This window comes from Takifugu flavidus, chromosome 6 (assembly GCF_003711565.1).
Source record: "Takifugu flavidus isolate HTHZ2018 chromosome 6, ASM371156v2, whole genome shotgun sequence".
Taxonomy (NCBI): Eukaryota; Metazoa; Chordata; class Actinopteri; order Tetraodontiformes; family Tetraodontidae; genus Takifugu; species Takifugu flavidus.
This window is the reverse complement of record NC_079525.1, coordinates 14,335,095-14,351,726: the sequence shown is the minus strand read 5'-3', so window position 1 is coordinate 14,351,726 and position 16,632 is coordinate 14,335,095. Positions and strand designations below refer to the sequence as shown.

The window sequence follows — 16,632 nt, the reverse complement described above, 5'->3', positions numbered from 1 at the left end:
GAGTTCAACAAGGCAAGGCTATGCAATAATTTGAAACTTTAGGAAATACTGAGACATGACCCATTTAGCTACGGCGACAGTCTGCAGCGGCGACTTCAAACAATGTGCTTTTTTTTTTCTTTTTTATTTGATTTTGCTCCACAAACTCTTCCCGGTGTTTTTTTTTTAAGGTTTCCCGAGAGACACCCGGAAGCCGGGACTGTACACATTCCCGCGGTAATTGATCTTAAGATGTTTGATATTGAGGTGAACAGGACACAGTTTGTTGATGCAGTTCCAGTTTCTGCTATTTTAAAAGGAAGCATCAAACAAACCCAACAAGGACAATATCAAGTGCTCATATTGTCTCTCTACACCTTGAAGTCACGAAATGCCTCTTTAATGAGTCAGGAATTCAATCTAAGGTTGGATAATATGCTTGTGTGAGTCAGAGTGCTGTTGGGGAGAAGGAGCAGTTATCAAAGCGAAATAAAAAACATCCAATCATGCTGGCGTCTATTTTTATGCTAAAAAAAAAAATCCCATTTGAAGGAAATACTGAATCTTTGGGTTTGGAACAGTTGTTGGAGCAGGTCGCTGTCAGCACGTTGCCTCATTGCTCCCCAATTTGGTGATTTTCAGGGATTGATGCAATTTCCTGCTGCTTTCTTTGATCTTTTGGGAACTCCATCCTGTTTAGGGTCTTCTGTGTCTCTCTGTCACCTTTGTCTCACTTGTCCTTCATCTCTCGTGTACAGAAGCTGGATTCTTCTTCCTGACTGTAATTGGGGATTTTCATCTTATATTATTAAAATGGCTTTGAACAACAAGATATTCTAAATTAGAACTCCACTTCTGCTTTTGAAATTGGGTCCAATTTCTAGATGTGTTCCTGACGTTCCTCTTCCCTGCCACAGATGTTGAAGGATCCACACTGAAACTGTTACTTTCTATGTTTTCAGCTCTTTCGTGATGATGCTGCCCCCCAAAAACTGGACTTTTCTGATGGCTGTCAGGTCAAACTAAGCAGATCCCAGCAGATGTTTAAAGACCTCAGCTTCACTTGGAAGGAGCTGGTCTTTGTCTGCTGATTATATTTGTTTCCAGCTACTTTATGATGTAGTTGATTACCCAAATACCCGCAGGTAGCAGAAGACTCCACAATGTCTCCAATGATGGAGAAGAGCTGCAGGAGAACCCAGTCCAACACACTCTCCTTGTCCTTGAAAGTGTAGGTGCATTGATAGTTGGACACAGAACATCTGTTTCCTATCAGGTTCTCTTACTTCACCTCTTTCACTTCTGCGTATCATCAAAGAACTACTTGTGACACGTGTTTATACGATCCCAGGCTTTGAAGGCTTTGAAGTATGCTGTAAGGCCTAGCTCGGTCCAAGTGGTCCGGAGAAATGAGCCTGGAGAAGCAGGACGAGCATCACCCAGAGCCTTTTCTCTCTGCTCGAGGGTGGAAGCTTCATGACACAGAACACCAAAACTACAGTTGCTTGGTTTCATAGATGGATGGATGGATACATAGATGGATGGATGGATGGATGGATGGATGGATGGATGGATGGATACATAGATGGATGGATGGATGGATGGATGGATACATAGATGGATGGATGGATGGATGGATGGAAGGTGACTCCAGATGAAGCAGATGATGATTCCACAGTCCTAATGAAGCAGAATATCAGGCTTTTTACTTTTAAATTGACACTGAATTATTTATAGCAACGACCATGAATATTCATGTTCTGAAGAACTCACGACGCTGACGTTGGTGATGATTGACAGCAGGACTCCTGAACTCAAAACACAAGATTCATTTCTGCTCTTATTCCTCACCTGTTCTGCACTGTTACTTTAAAGGTCCTCACACTCGTGAAAGCCAGTGCAATGTATTGATCGCATAAAACAACATATCAATTAGTAGCCTGGAAAAGCAGGTAGAGGAAAATCACATGGACAGTGTGTGTGTGTGTGTGTGTGCGCGCATGTTCAGGTGCGGTAAACATTACTTATTAAGATACTGAGACTGTAATCAGGGAGAATGACTGCCTAAGAGATTCTGTGGGTTGTCCCACTTTGAAGTCTATAAGATACTCAGTATGCAGTGGTGGAACTGGAACTGTGCTTATCTGTGTGTGCGTGTGTGTGTGTGTGTGTGTGTGTGTGTGTGTGTGTGTGTGTGTGTGTGTGTGTGTGGTTGCAGTTCAATAGATAAGAAGCATCCTAAAAAGCCTGAGTCATGACATTCATTTTTTGAACAAATTTATAGGACTGAAGGTGGGAGACAGAGTTAGGGAGTGAAAATTCTATTATAAAACAAAGCTGCTCCATTATCCAAAATTACCAACCAAAAACACCTTTAAGCGCGCGGCAAGAATTTATTTCCTGACTGACTGAAAAGACTACTGGATAACATTTCTCTAGAAACAGATATCATGGTGTGTGTAGATTTCTTCCTTTCTCCTCAAAATCCTGTCGATTAAATATTTTAAAAGGATTAAAGATACAAGAATTATGATACTAAAACTCGGTATGAATCCATCCAGCCTGGTGACCACAAAAACAAGCAACGGTCCTCTGAGCATGTCTTAAGCTCCACACTTCTGATACAACACACTGGAGTTCTTTGGAGTTTTCCTACCCAGAATGCACTGCTCTCCGTATCTCTTCCTCCCTTTGGTTCTTTTGGTTCCCTGGACAGTCCGACTCACACAGGAAGCGAACCGCACCAGGGTCCACTGCGGCTTTGTTGTTCGGTAAACCAGAGCCGGCCCGTGTGATCTGCACCAGAGGTGCCCTCACAATTGCCCCAAGACTCTGGGGTGTTTTAACCTGGGCAAACGGGACCCTAATCACAAATAATAAAGGCTGATCCAGTAAGCAGAACCCCGAGTGTGAATCCTTCACTGGGACATGAATACAGATGTTCTGATTGAGAGTTTCAGCCAGACTGGACAGTTGTTAGGAAGGGTGACCCATTGTTGCGCAACAGTGCGGGGGTAAATAGTTCGTAGGGACTTAGTCCACAGTTCGGAGAACTATTTTGGACCTTCTTCTGATTTTTGCTTCTGACGTGCTTCAGCTGAAACCTCTCATAAGTATATGATGTGCACTTTTAGCCAAGTTTGAAGGTTAACCTTCGGTTCGAGCCACAGCTGTGACTATACAGTTTGTTCCTCTTTGACAGTTTTATTGCATTTTCTGCTCCTTTTGGGAGAAATCAAAGGAATAATTTTCCATCTAAATACAAACATTTGCATGCCTCTTCATCAAAGAATTACAAAGACTGTCAGTCAGATGCAAATTCATGGACGGGAAAACCCAAAATTATTCACTGGATGTCACTGAGTGCATAAAGTAAACGCAGAGTAGCATAAATTCACTAACATATGAGCATAAATGCTAACTGCGGACGCTGTCTGCATAAGTTACGCTCGAGGTTTGAGCACAGCGGAACATGAATTCAGCTTAATGGTTAGCATCTAATATGTCGCGGAAGCTTTTTGTGTCTCAATTCAAAAAAACAAGGCCTCTATGAAAATAACTATATGAATAAATATTCGCATATATGAGCTTTCCGTTGTGATTGGTGGATAATAGGACTCCGAGCGGTCATTGTGGTGAGGTCAGCATTAGCTCGCTCTCAGGAAAAAGGTGCCAGATAGATGAGTTGGAAGGAAAGATCACAAAAGGAACAAAACTTTGTGATAAACCTGGAGTCTTTAAACAGCTTAGTTTCCAAAGTTTGCAAGGATATCCTTGAGCGCCCTTCCTCGCGCTCGTGCGCTTTCTTTGGCCACCGGTTCTCCAACGATGGAATCGCTGGCTTTGACACGCGGTCTTTTCACCTTGAACGGCGCCACCATCCAGTGGCAACCTTCACACGAAGCAGAGGCTGCTCAGGCATCACAAGCCGCTAATGTGATAATCGATGAGGAGCGAGAACAAACGGGTGCTTGGAACGCTCAAGACGGCAAATAAAAAAGGGGCCTTGTGAGTAACAAGGTTCGATCAAGTGCGCCTCATCACAGACCTTGGACATCAACGGAGGACCGAGGAGTGGGAGGAAGAAGGAAAGAAAAGACGTTGGAGGATTCTTATGAGAGGAGCGAGGCAGGGGAGCGTGGGGGATCGGGGGGAGGGGGGGGGGGCACAAGGCTAACTGAGAGGGAGAGATGGGGCCCAGTGGCAAATCTCTTAAGAGAATATGATTTGATTTATGGGGGCCATTACTCTGAAGGACAAACAAATGGGGGTTATTAGTGGTCTATCAACAGACTTGTATGTGCATGCACTAACACACACACACACAGGCGTGCACACACACACACTAGGGGACAGTAAATCCTGTTCAAAAGTTTATTTGTGATGAATGGAGATTGATGATACGTCAGCACAGGGACGAAAAGCCTCCTGTTTTCAGCGGCGCCGTGTCGCTTTGCAGAGTAATTAAAACTTGGCTTAATTTGTAATTACCTCTGTCACTCCAGGATTGTGTTGGAAACGAATGGACAGACTGGAGCATCGCTCTAACTTTGCTACCTAATATTGCACTGGAAAAAAAACAAACACGCTGCTTCAACCCACATCTCAGCCGCTGAAGAGGTTTCAAACAGTCACATGACTCAATGATGAGAAGGGTTCGAGAAGAGACACAGGCGCCTCGTACAGGTGAGGTGAGGCATCTACAGGTGTGCCAGCCCATCTCCCCTCCCAATATCACCTGTGGCCGGTTAGCTCAGTTGGTTAGAGCGTGGTGCTAATAACGCCAAGGTCGCGGGTTCGATCCCCGTACGGGCCATTACCTTTAGTTGTTTCAGATGGGAATTAAACGATGCTTTGCTATTTCCTGATATAATATATATATTAGGTGAATTTCCCAGATGTGGGATCAATAAAGTTTATCCTTATACGGTCAAGAACTGATGAAAGGAATCATTTCAAACAAAGATAAACACAATTAGTTTGAAATTATTGCTTGCGCAGCTGTTGATGTCGTGGGTCCGACATCTTTGTCTTCCATGTTAAAGACTTCCAGATTATCTCGAAAAATATATTTGATGCGCTTTGATCCAGACGCACCTGCGGTTTCAAGTTTCCTGCCAAATCGTGGAGCGGCTACAGCAGCTGAGAACGCAGCGAGAAGCCGCTCTGACATCGAGTGATGACAAAGGTGATTGCTGGCTGATGCTTGATGCACGATGCACCAGGAGCCTAAAACTGAAACCATGGCAACCTGTGGGAAAGGAACAAGGAAACCATGCTAACAGTGACATAGCGAATCAGGTCGCTAAGGCCTCGGCTTTAGCAGCGTGTGCTGCTAGCGGTTGAAGAGAACAATTTCATCCAATTAGCGAGCTCTTGATATGACATAGAAATTGGGGTTTATTTTAAACCCTACGGTGGAAAATGGTGAGATTTTCCCTTTTTTATCTCCCCAACAGTGCGGAATGACTCAACCTGTCTTAGCTTTTTGCCATGTCAAGATGAAAATGCGGCTAAAGCGCCATGCGCGTCGTGCGATTCGCCATTATCTGCGTGTCGGCGTGTGAACGTGTGAATGTGCGGGATGATAGATGCCGTTCTTGTTCTCGGAGGTGCATGACAGTGGAAAAGTGACAGTGGAGACAGCAGAGACGGGGGTGGACAGAGGAGAGGCCCATGCACAAAATAGGTGGAGAGGCAGGGGCAGACATTGGGGGGGGGGGGGAGAAAAAGGAAAGAGAGGAAGGGGAGAACAAGAGATGCCAGTTTGCAGATGAGAGGCTTGGAAGCCAGAAGGCAATTTAAACAGGCTTTGGCTCCCTCTCAGGCATGACAGACTGCTCATTCCCTATCCCCTCTCTCTTTTTCTCACACACCAACACACACACACGTACACACACTTGCGTGCACACACAGATAAGGGCTGGGAAACAAAGCTACAGCAAAAGAAATTAATAAATAAACAATAAACCCGGAAACAACCGGGGAGCACTATTGTGGTGACAGTTGTCAGAAAAGAGTCTGATGTACACATGGTATTTATGCAAAGGCTCAAGATTTAGGCAAGTGTCAACTACACAGCTGCAAAACCCTTTTATAGCCCTGCGGATACACCTGCAGGCGAGTGCTTAAGCTAACAGTTTACACACATACACACATTCACGCCTACATGACTGCAGTAGACACGTCACTGTGTAACGGTCACAAGGAAAAGTCTCAGCTTTGCATGTTCTGTGGAGTGTTTCTCCCGTGTCGGCCGCCTCATCCCCACAGATGCTGAACCCCAAGCTAACTCCTCGGCGGTGTGGTGTCCCCCTTCCCCTTCCCCTTTGATAACAAACAAGGAAATTCTGGAACACGGGAGCTGCCATTTTGTTTTATTAAACGTCAGCCAAAATGTGGAGATCTGCCTCTTATAGCTACATTCTTAAACACCGTAAAACTGCTAAAAGTTTAACATCACCCTTGAAAAATAAATGCAATTTCTTTTTCTAATTTGCATCCCAACGGTGTCAACCTCCAACTTCTTCATTCCGATCACGCGTGGTTGCATTAAAGGCTAGTTTCCAAATTAAGCTAAATGTTGACAGGTAGAGGGAAGGTAGCAAAAGTTCATGGATTTTCTAATTCAAAGGATGGAATCGTTTTTTTAAACAATGTAAACAAACGCTGCTCGGAGACTCGTGCATTTCTAATCGCCTTCACCGTCTTCTGAAGTAACCTGGGTGGACCAGATACAGAAATAGAGAGAAGTGTGGGTTATAAAAGGGGTCTGAAGTGCTGGTGGCTAACAGCCCAGTTAGCTCGGGATCCCAGGGAAACAATTACCGATGACGCGTCCACGGCTAATGTCAAGTCACGATCAACGATGTCAAAAAGGCTCTTGAAGGAACATTGTTGTTGTCATTATTCGTATGGAGAATGAGCCCCTTAACATGTAGACCTCAACAATGAGCAACTAGCTTTAGCTTTGGAGCAACAGGGTTCCATCACCCTCACCATCTTTGCACTCACTGTGTCTACGAGGGGTTTAAAAGTGTCACATGCTGTACCTGCAATGACGGTGAGTTTCTCTGGCTCTCGCCGCCTCCTTTTACTTGTTACCGACTGCGGTCACTCACACAGGTTTTCCAGATTGTCCAAACCAAAAAACAGAAGACGCGATACGAGATAAAATCGCAGGGAAACAGAACAATAGCATTTTGTTCTTTCTGTCTTTTCCGAGGTGCGGATATTTGGCACTTCCCACTCATGTTGCTTTAATCCGGCCCCATAATTCAGTGCAGCTAAAGTTGAAGCTTTCGCATGTTGCATTTCCTTCCACATTTATGCCAATTTCGCATTAGTTTGCTCTCTTTGTGTTTGGCTCAACAGGTCTTCGTAAAACCCCGTTTCCATTGCTAAGCCTCTCAACTGTAATGCTCTTGCACTGAGAGCTTCTTTGTGCCTGTTAAGTGCACAAGAGTGTTTTTGTGTTGTGTTAGCCTGCGTGTGTGTGTGTGAGGGAGAGAATTGACATTAGTGCATTTGTAGTAGACGGAGCATGAGCATTGGCTGTAGAGGTAACCTAAACCAACTGTCCGTACACGTTTCTGAGTGAGAGAAAGAGAACATAGAACATTCAGGGATATTTCATAATTTGCTGCCTCAACACAGCGACGTATAGACACAGAAGCTTCCCCTTACCTCCGTACCCCTTCCTAAAACTCCCACCCACCCAATGCAGTGCTCTGAGCCACCCACCATTTGCAGGCAGTTGCCATGGTGACCATAACTAAACCATGGAGACAGCAGTGGGAAGCCGACTGGGAGGATAGAGAGGGGAAAGCAGCAGCACTTAGGGATGAGAGAAAGCTGGTGGCAGGTGTGGAAAAGCATGGGTGGCACGGAGGAAAGAGAGGAGGAAACACTAATGGAGAAGCAGCTGAGGTGAGAAGAAGAATTTGAGAAGGTACAGGAAGATAAGTGGAAGATGAAACATAGAATGTGCGAGCTTAAACAAAATAAGCTAATGAGCTCTGATTGATAGCATCCATTGAAGGCCTTTGGCCTCTGAATGTAGTGAATGTACCTTTGGGCTGAACTTAAAGCTACCACCACATACCCAAGCGTTAGCAGGCCATGAAAAAATAACATTGACATGTTAATGGGGTTACTGTTGTGCAAACATTTAGCTTCAGCCGCGCAAGAATCCTTCCCAAAGTGAATGAAAATGACTGAAAAATGCCACTTTTGTTGTATTCTTACCCTTGGAAAGGATTTTCGTTACTCTTCTTCAAAAAAACTCTCTAAAAAAGCTCTGGCTCGCCAAAGACAGAGCTGCATCAGGACATGAACCGTGGGATAATAAATAAGTTCTGCATTAGCATTATTTACTTAGAGAGGAGAGGAGGTCGGAGCAGAGGAGGCGGCTGCTAGCCGCTTAGCCGCTTGCTGAAATACTGCTTTTAGCACAGGTCAATTATGGGCCCTGTATTTGTTGCCAGCCTGCTATAAATGCTCAAACATCTCGGTACCTCTTTAACGCCGCAGCTTTGTGCGACTGTGAGCGACAAGGAGAGAGAAAGCGGATACGCGCAATTTGCTTAATACATGTATATGTGTGTATAGATATGCATGTGTGTCTTCCCACACCGCCCACAAGTAAACCTCAAATGCCAGAGGGCCAAACATCAAGGCGCTGCGCTTCCTTATTAGTCCCAGTGGCTGGAACAGAATGATCAGAGGAAGTGAGCAGCGCCGCGCCCTCAGATGGGCTGATCTTAACACCTACATCCGTCACGTTTAAAAGCCCCAGTCGTCGCTGCACGGAGGAGCGGTTTTATGCACACAAGCGGGCGGCTGCGTTGCCAGAGAGGCAACGGTGTTCGTCCCATTATTGGCGCACGCTCCGGCAAAACGGGCGGAACACAAACTGCGTTTTCGTTTTCGCTTCGAGGTATGAAAATGTACCAGTGGTGGGAAACAAAACAGGGGCCGCGCACTTGCTAATCCCAATAGTCTCCGTCACCCTCGCAGACACACAAACACTTAATTAGGCAGTAATTAACTGCTCTATTGTCGCTGTGGTGTAACTGTGGGTGTCTGACCTCCCCACTTAAACTGTATCCCGGAACAAGACACAGGAGCAGGGATCTTCTCCCGGCATCGTTTTCACTAGAAAGAAATTCAATTTGCCGGCGCAGCAACCTTCGAAAAATGAGGAATCGGGGTTGTCGTCACGACGATCCTGCATCTCATAGATGCGCAAAGCGCATTTTATTCTCCTGTAATTGCCACATGACTGTAAATTGCTAATTGCGAGATGTGACAAAAGGTCGGAGCGGAGTTAGTTTCTTCATCCCATGGCTGGTTTAACTTGATTAACGCTGTAATTCCTGTTTCTCAGATGGCCTTTGCAGCTCTGCACCGCTAGCGTCTGCGTGGCACTCCTCGTGCAACAGTATCAATACCTCATTTCACGCGCTCCTTTCCCTTGTTCTTTCATTTCTGTGTTGGAGGTTTGACAAAGTTCCAGACAACAACATTAGCGTGGCTCTGGTCTCCGTTTTTATGCTGGAAATACCGGTCCTTCAAGGTTCCGCCGTTAGCGCTGCCACCAGAGTGCTGCCGAATGTGTCATGCCCGCCAATTTAACCCAAGTAAAATGATGAACGTTTGATAGCCCAACATTAGCCGCGGCGCTGGCTCATGAATCCGAATCAAGCTCCTGTGTTTGATGATTTGGGAAGGAGAAAGTGTCGGCTGTGAGCTGCCTGGCTTTGAGTTTCCTGCATAATCACTCACAGAGCCAAACTGTAAGTGTGAATAATTCTTCATCTCTACTGTACCCTCGGCCAGAAACTTATCAATCACCACCTTTGGACACGTAGGGCGCCAGGTAATGGAAAAAAATAAATCTTAAGATGGCGAGTCGCACGGAGCCTCTTGTGAAGCCTCCGTTTGGCACACATTTGTCAGAGAAAGAGTAAAAGAGAGAGAGAGAGGCTCATGCGTGAGAGCATGATGACAAATACTTCAATCTGGATGGAATATGCCTCGGTGCTCCTTCCCTGATGCACAAACCAAATCATCTGTTTTTCACTGCTGAGGAAGTAAGAATCAGAGCCGGGTTAAATGGTGTTTGCAAAATAACTGTGGCATTTGTCGTCGCTCGCTCGGAGTAGCAGATGGGCGGGGTTCGCCACGAGGAACCGAAGACGGCGTGCCAGATTGGAGCTGCAGTCACGGCAAAATAAACACGGATGTTTGTCGGCGACTCTTGAGCTGGTTTGATTGGCAACCGTGGAAAGATTGGCAATCAATTTGCCAGCTCTTCGTTCGCTGTGGTGGTTTCAGTGTATCAACCCTTGAAACTTCGCAAGCTCATTTAAGCAAAAGGAAAGGAAAGGCGAGGAAAAACTGCCCTTAACAGGAAGAAACCTTGAGCAGAACCAGGCTCAAATGGGGAGGACGGAATAGACGCAAATACAATCAATCAATCAATCAATCAATCAATCTTTATTTATATAGCGTCTTATACAATCAAAATTGTTTCAAGGCGCTTCCAGAATCCCAGGGCCTGATCCCAGACAAGCAACAGTGGCAAGGAAAAACTCCCCTTTAACAGGAAGAAACCTGGAGCAGGACCGGACCGGACCAGAGAGGAGAGGAGAGGAGAGGAGAGGAGAGGAGAGGAGAGGAGAGGAGAGGAGAGGAGAGGAGAGGAGAGGAGAGGAAGAGGGAGAGGGGGAGAGGAGAGGAGGAGAGGAGAGGAGAGGAGAGGAGAGGAGAGGAGAGGAGAGGAGAGGAGAGGAGAGGGAGGAGAGGAGAGGAGAGTAATTAAACTGAGCAATTAAAACGAGAGCTGAGAGCTTCAATAGGATCAGAGGAGACCCGATGCAAGTAGTAAAAGACAGGAAGTAGCTTGGCTAAAATACTACTACTGGACCACGGCACGAGGATTTTCTCCTGCGGAAATGTGTCATAATCTGGGAAAAACCCATCATGTGTTTTCTCATCATCACGGTCAGCGTGTGATTGATATGTTAGTCGGCAGCTGCCTGGAGATGAAGCTCAACTGAGTGATGATCCAAAGGCAGGTGGGATGTGGGGCAGAGCTCACTGCAGGAGCTGTTCCACACACTCCCACTGACAATTAGGAGTGGAACAAGGTTTTGCCAAGGCAATCTGTGCCACGGGGGAAGCAAAGGAGCCGGCTTTGTGGGTGCGCGCCATGTCAGAAATGTGTCTAATTGACAGTTGCCGCTATATGGCAACGATGTTTATGTGAAACAAAGATTTGAAGAAGGGGAAAAAAAAACGGAAAAACACGACATTTTGGCCCGACGTTTTGACACTGAGGACGGATCTGTCGGTGACAAGCAGCACTGATGCAACCTGGAGAAATAAGAGATGAAAAGCACACTTCCTGTGTGGCCCAATCGCTCTCCTGTGTGTCTGAAGCCACACACACACACACACACACACACACACAGGCTGTCGCTAACCCCATTATTACCTCAGACAAAAAGTCTGAAAGCAGATAAACAAATTATCTCTGCTCCCCGCTCCTTGTCCTTGCCACCTGAAAATAACGTACGGATGACTATAAAATCCGGCATTCATCACGCCACGTTATCTGCAAAGGAAATGATGAAACAATCAGAGCGAGGAGTCGTTTTTAACGCGCCGCGGATGCAGCCGTCGTCCGCGGCTGGTTTGTCAATAGCGAGCAATTCGTGTCCCCGCTCCCGTGGATTGTCCTACAGGTAAATGAGATGGGGGGGGGAGGAAGGAAGTGCACGCTTCCTCGACACACACACTGATGGGCGCGCACGCAGCTTTGTTATCGTTAGCATGTTGATCAGGCATTAGCGTGGTAGTAGCCCTGAGGCGCTCTGTGATAGAAACACAGAGTGAATAAATATCTGATTTAGGCGCCGTTAAATGACTGACTTTGTTGCCTTTTCCCCAGACGGCCCTGAGAGGAGAGTTTGCAATTAAGTATTTATGATACTCGGTGTTCAACAAGGCCGCTCTCTATCTCCCTCTCAGCCGCGCTCGGATGCTGCGAGACGAGCTGCGTGATAGCTGCTCTGACCTTTCAGCGAGAGGCCGGTGGTGCTGCCCGCCTGGCATTTGAGACTAGATCATTACGGCTTTGGTCTTAATTGAAGCCTTTATCCCAGGTTTAATCAAGGCTAAACAAATAGTAGTGGGATCTTTCAAGACCCAATTAGCCCAGTGGGGATAGTTCTGCACTGAGATGCTAACGTGCTGGTTCTTCATAATCAGCTGAATCTAATACTCGATGAAAGAGCCCAACACCTCCACCTGTCCCTAATTATCCTTAATTAGTGGGTTATGGTGAGGGTTGGGAGGACGAGGAATATCACTGACACAACGTTCTGACGTTCTACCGCGAACCCCCGGGGGAAATAAAAGAGTGTGGAATGCTTTTGTTTGCACTTTGGCATGGTCTTAGCATTGCATTGCACAACCTTTGCAAACGTGCTTATTCAGACCTGGTCCAACACGCTCGGCCTCCTGGTCACAATCACCTGGTATATTTCTTCATTTGTTTTTGGATCTCTATTCCAAAATGAACCTTGAGCATCATTTGATCCCCCTTTTCCTCCTCCTTGCTTAGCGGCATCTAGAGCTGGACTTGATAAAGTCTCCATATCCTAGTTACCAGATCTGTGAACACAGTTCAGGGCCCCCCGTGGTGCCACCAAGGCGATATATCTATATATGTGCAAAAACAACAACAACAAAGGAAAAAGTTAGTTATCCCGAAATGACACTGAATTCAAGATTCAATATGTACTTTATTCATCCCCGTAGGGAAATTGAATTGTAGTAGCAGCCTAACGTGGATTAATATAACTGTAGACTAGGTTTTGTATTTACAAAGTATAGAAACAGAATAAATAAATACAAATAAGATTAGAACATTATAAGCATATATACGGCATATATTATAAGCATATATATATGTATATATATATATATATATATATATATATATATATATATATATATATATATATATATATAAATCTCTTCCTCGCCCTCCTGGGCGGTGCCTCCTTCCTTCAGACTCAGGTCCTCTACCAGAGGCCTGGGAGTCTGAAGGTTCTGTGCAGGATCTTAGCTGTTTCTAGGACTGCGCTCTTCTAGACAGAGATCTCTGGTGTGGTTCCTGGTATCTGTTGGAGCCATCTACTCAGGTTGGGTGTTACGGCCCCTAGTGTCCCGATCACCACTGGGACCACTGTTGCCTTCATGCCCCACATTCTCTCCATCTCCTCCTTCAGCCCTTGGTACTTCTCCAGCTTCTCGTGTTCCTTCTTCCTTATGTTGCTATCACCACCACTGTCTTCCGATGTTTATCCACCACCACTATGTCAGGCTGGTTGGCCACCACCATCTTGTCAGTCTGGATCTGGAAGTCCTACAGGATCTTGGCTCCTTTGTCTTGGTCACGTTGAGCTGCAGGAGGTTCTCCCTGCTCCACCTAACAAAACTCTCCACAAGGTCCCTGTATTCATCCTCCTGTCCATGCTCCACACACCCGACTATGACTGTGTCATCCGAGTACTTCTGGGGGTGACATAATAAATAATAAAAAGTTCCAAACGCATTAAGATAATGTGATTGAAAGCTGAATTACTGTGTGTTCCGACTCAGTCAGAACAAAAAAATAACAAGGCTAAATAAAAGGAAGCAACGTGGAGGCCACACCAAGATCAGCACATTTTAAGCACCCTTCCTACCCGACTGATTTTGTATTCCTGGCACACGGGGTAATGTAGCAGTACAGTATTCCTGCAAGGAACAGGGAGTGTTTAGGAGGTGCTGAAAGTCAGGTTGAGTCTGGAAGAAATGTTTAATGGGAGGATGTTTCTTTTTTTTGTCATCTTCCAATCAATATTGAAATAGAAGACTCCAGATTAGGAGGAAAGGTGTTAATATTCATAGAATGCCAAAGACCTCCAAATGACTCCACACCTCTGCGCTCGAGAGATAAGCAAAACTGAAACTGAAAGAGAAAAAAGGCGCACCACTGATACTCCTCTGTAGTTAATTAAGTGACGAAATAAGCTTGGAAATCCCCTGAATCAAATTACACAACAAAGGCAGCGTACACAGTCTACACACCACAGCCACTGTGTAGCAAATGGGCTTAATGCAATCACACATCTTTAATGAAATCATGTGAATTAATGTCTTAGATCTATGCTTTTGTGAATTCGCCTCCGGTGTCCAGTGCACCAGGAAGTCAGCGGAAATTATTCAGTCGTTGCTTTGTGAAACAAAGTCTGTGTGTCAGCAGAAGCCTGGAAGGAAATGAGGAAGTAATAGGACAATGAAAAATGACGCACTTTTCCTTGATATTGCGACACGCGCGTTTATGGAAAGGTGGACTTTCCGTGTGTCGGTCCCACGTCTGTCCCTGCAACAATTTACATGGTAGCTGGATAATTACTGGATCAATTACAGCTTTTAAATATGTATGCGGGACACACAGATTTAAAGAAGAGCAGGTCTGTGTTAGCTTAACTCTTCTACAAGTTAACAGTCCGAATATTCGACAGAAAACATAGAAAGTAATTTCCTGTTACAGCCGATGGAAGATGAAAACAAACGCCCAACCAAAAAAACAAAAAACAAGCCGGTTTGAACCGGACAGAAGCTGCAAACGCGGCGACGTGGTTCTTCGACCTCTCCGAGCTCATTGGAAATGCATTGAGAGGTAAATGGATGTGGAGTTGACTTTTTTACAGAGTGACTGAGAGGGAGAGAAAAAAAAATGTCAGCGGCTCATCTGATACAAGCTAACGTGGCTTAGCGCTCGCCTCACGTACGGACCTGATGGGGTTACAGCATTGTTGTTTTTTTTGTTGGATAAATGTCAAAGCCCCACCTGGCTCCTATCATACACTCTCTGATGCCCCTTAGGCAGCATTCAGCGATAACACCAAGGTCCAAAGGTTCAGAACCTCTCCCTCAGCTGGTTTGAAGCTAAGGTACGATGCTGCACATCTGTACACACTGGAGAGCTAACCTTTACTCCTTCCGCTGCCTCACATGCACACACAAAAAGCAACGTGCACCGTTTTTTCAGTGTCCAGGAACTGAATGCATTAGCTACTAGCTACTAGCTACTAGGCTAGGGTGTTCGGTTCAATGACCAAAGACATGTTACATTTTGTATCAAACTAACGTGTGTTCTTAGCTCCAGCATTTTCATCACAAGTTATTCATGAACAACTTGGCCGGAAGGTTGTTTTGACGATCTTCACACATTTGCACGGGGGCATCAGTCGAGTGTGCTCGCTTCACAGATCTGTATGGCGGGATCAAATCAGGGCGTTTAGGGGCAAATGAAGACATCAAATTCAAATAGAGTGCAGAGATCTGCGATGTCTCTGATAAGAAAACAGCCATCCAGATTAAATAATATGCACTTATTAAGGTTTGGGAAGGTCTGCATTTAAAGGTTAAAAGTGTAATAGCCAAACTAAGATTTCTTCTGTTGCTATAGCAACGGCCGCTTCTTGCTTACAGCGCACGGGCTTCCTTGTTTATTTACAGTCTTCTGCTGAGCGTAGATCGCTCTCCACAGATGTGAACACGAGTCCTCGCAGTGCAAAGTGCTAAGTGGGGAGGGAACGATTTGTAATGGAAGGCAGAAAACGGAATCTTGGCCTGGGCTGAATCTGCTGCTGTGGTTGTGGGTCGTGTTCAGGTCAGGAAGAGACCTCATCTTTGGTGAGTCAAGGTGAAAACCACTCCTGCTCCTTTCATCAGGGAGGGAGGAGGTTACGGGACAGCCGTTTGCCTGCTTTATTGTTTGCAATATTGATTGAAAATGTATAAACAGAATTTTATGAAATTAAATTGGCCAAGGAACAGATGATTCAATTTTGGCGATGTTCTGGTTTCTGGAGGGACGTTGACCTTTTGGACTTCCAATGATCAAAGCCAAGGGTCTTTGATATATGTGTGTGTGTGTGTATACACACACATGCGTGCGTGTGCGTGTACTGGGACTGATTTTTAGTTATATATAACCTCCATTAAAGGAAGATAACTCAGATCTTTGTCCACGTTTCTATAAAATGTAACATTTAAACTACAGAAAACAGAATCCAATCATCTAAGTACCACCTAGAACTCGTTTTTCAACTGAATGTTTGGTGAATCGATTATTCCCATCACATTCCCATTTGATTAAGATTAAGATTAAGATGAACTTTATTCATCCCCGTGGGGAAATTGAATTATAGTAGCAGCGTATGCAGAGTAAAGAGACAGAAAAAATAAATAAATACAGATAAGATTAGAATGTTTGATGAAGATGCTGTCTAATCTCTGCCAGACCAAAAATACCAGAGTTGGTCGTAATAATACAGAGTCCAGAGATTTGACCTAACTCCCCGTATCACAATCATATTTAGCATTTTTCTGAAGCCAAGTCTGGAGCACAGAGCCAGACTCAAAAGATTTAAGAAGATTCACTCCCGGCCCCAGAGGTCCCATCAGAGGTCAACTGTCCATAACTCCAGTAATATTATAATATATTATACTATTATAGTATATTATAGTAATATTTTGTAAGGCACACAAAGGCAAACATCTGCAGATGTGTTTAACTGTCATTAC

The 16,632-nt window shown here is 45.1% G+C and overlaps 1 non-coding gene across 1 annotated transcript; it reads left to right on the top strand.

Annotated features, from left to right (window-relative positions):
• Positions 1-4,721: 4,721 nt before the first annotated feature.
• On the top strand, positions 4,722-4,795 carry trnai-aau (transfer RNA isoleucine (anticodon AAU)). The gene has a single exon. It is a non-coding gene; the product is annotated as a tRNA-Ile (tRNA).
• Positions 4,796-16,632: the final 11,837 nt, after the last annotated feature.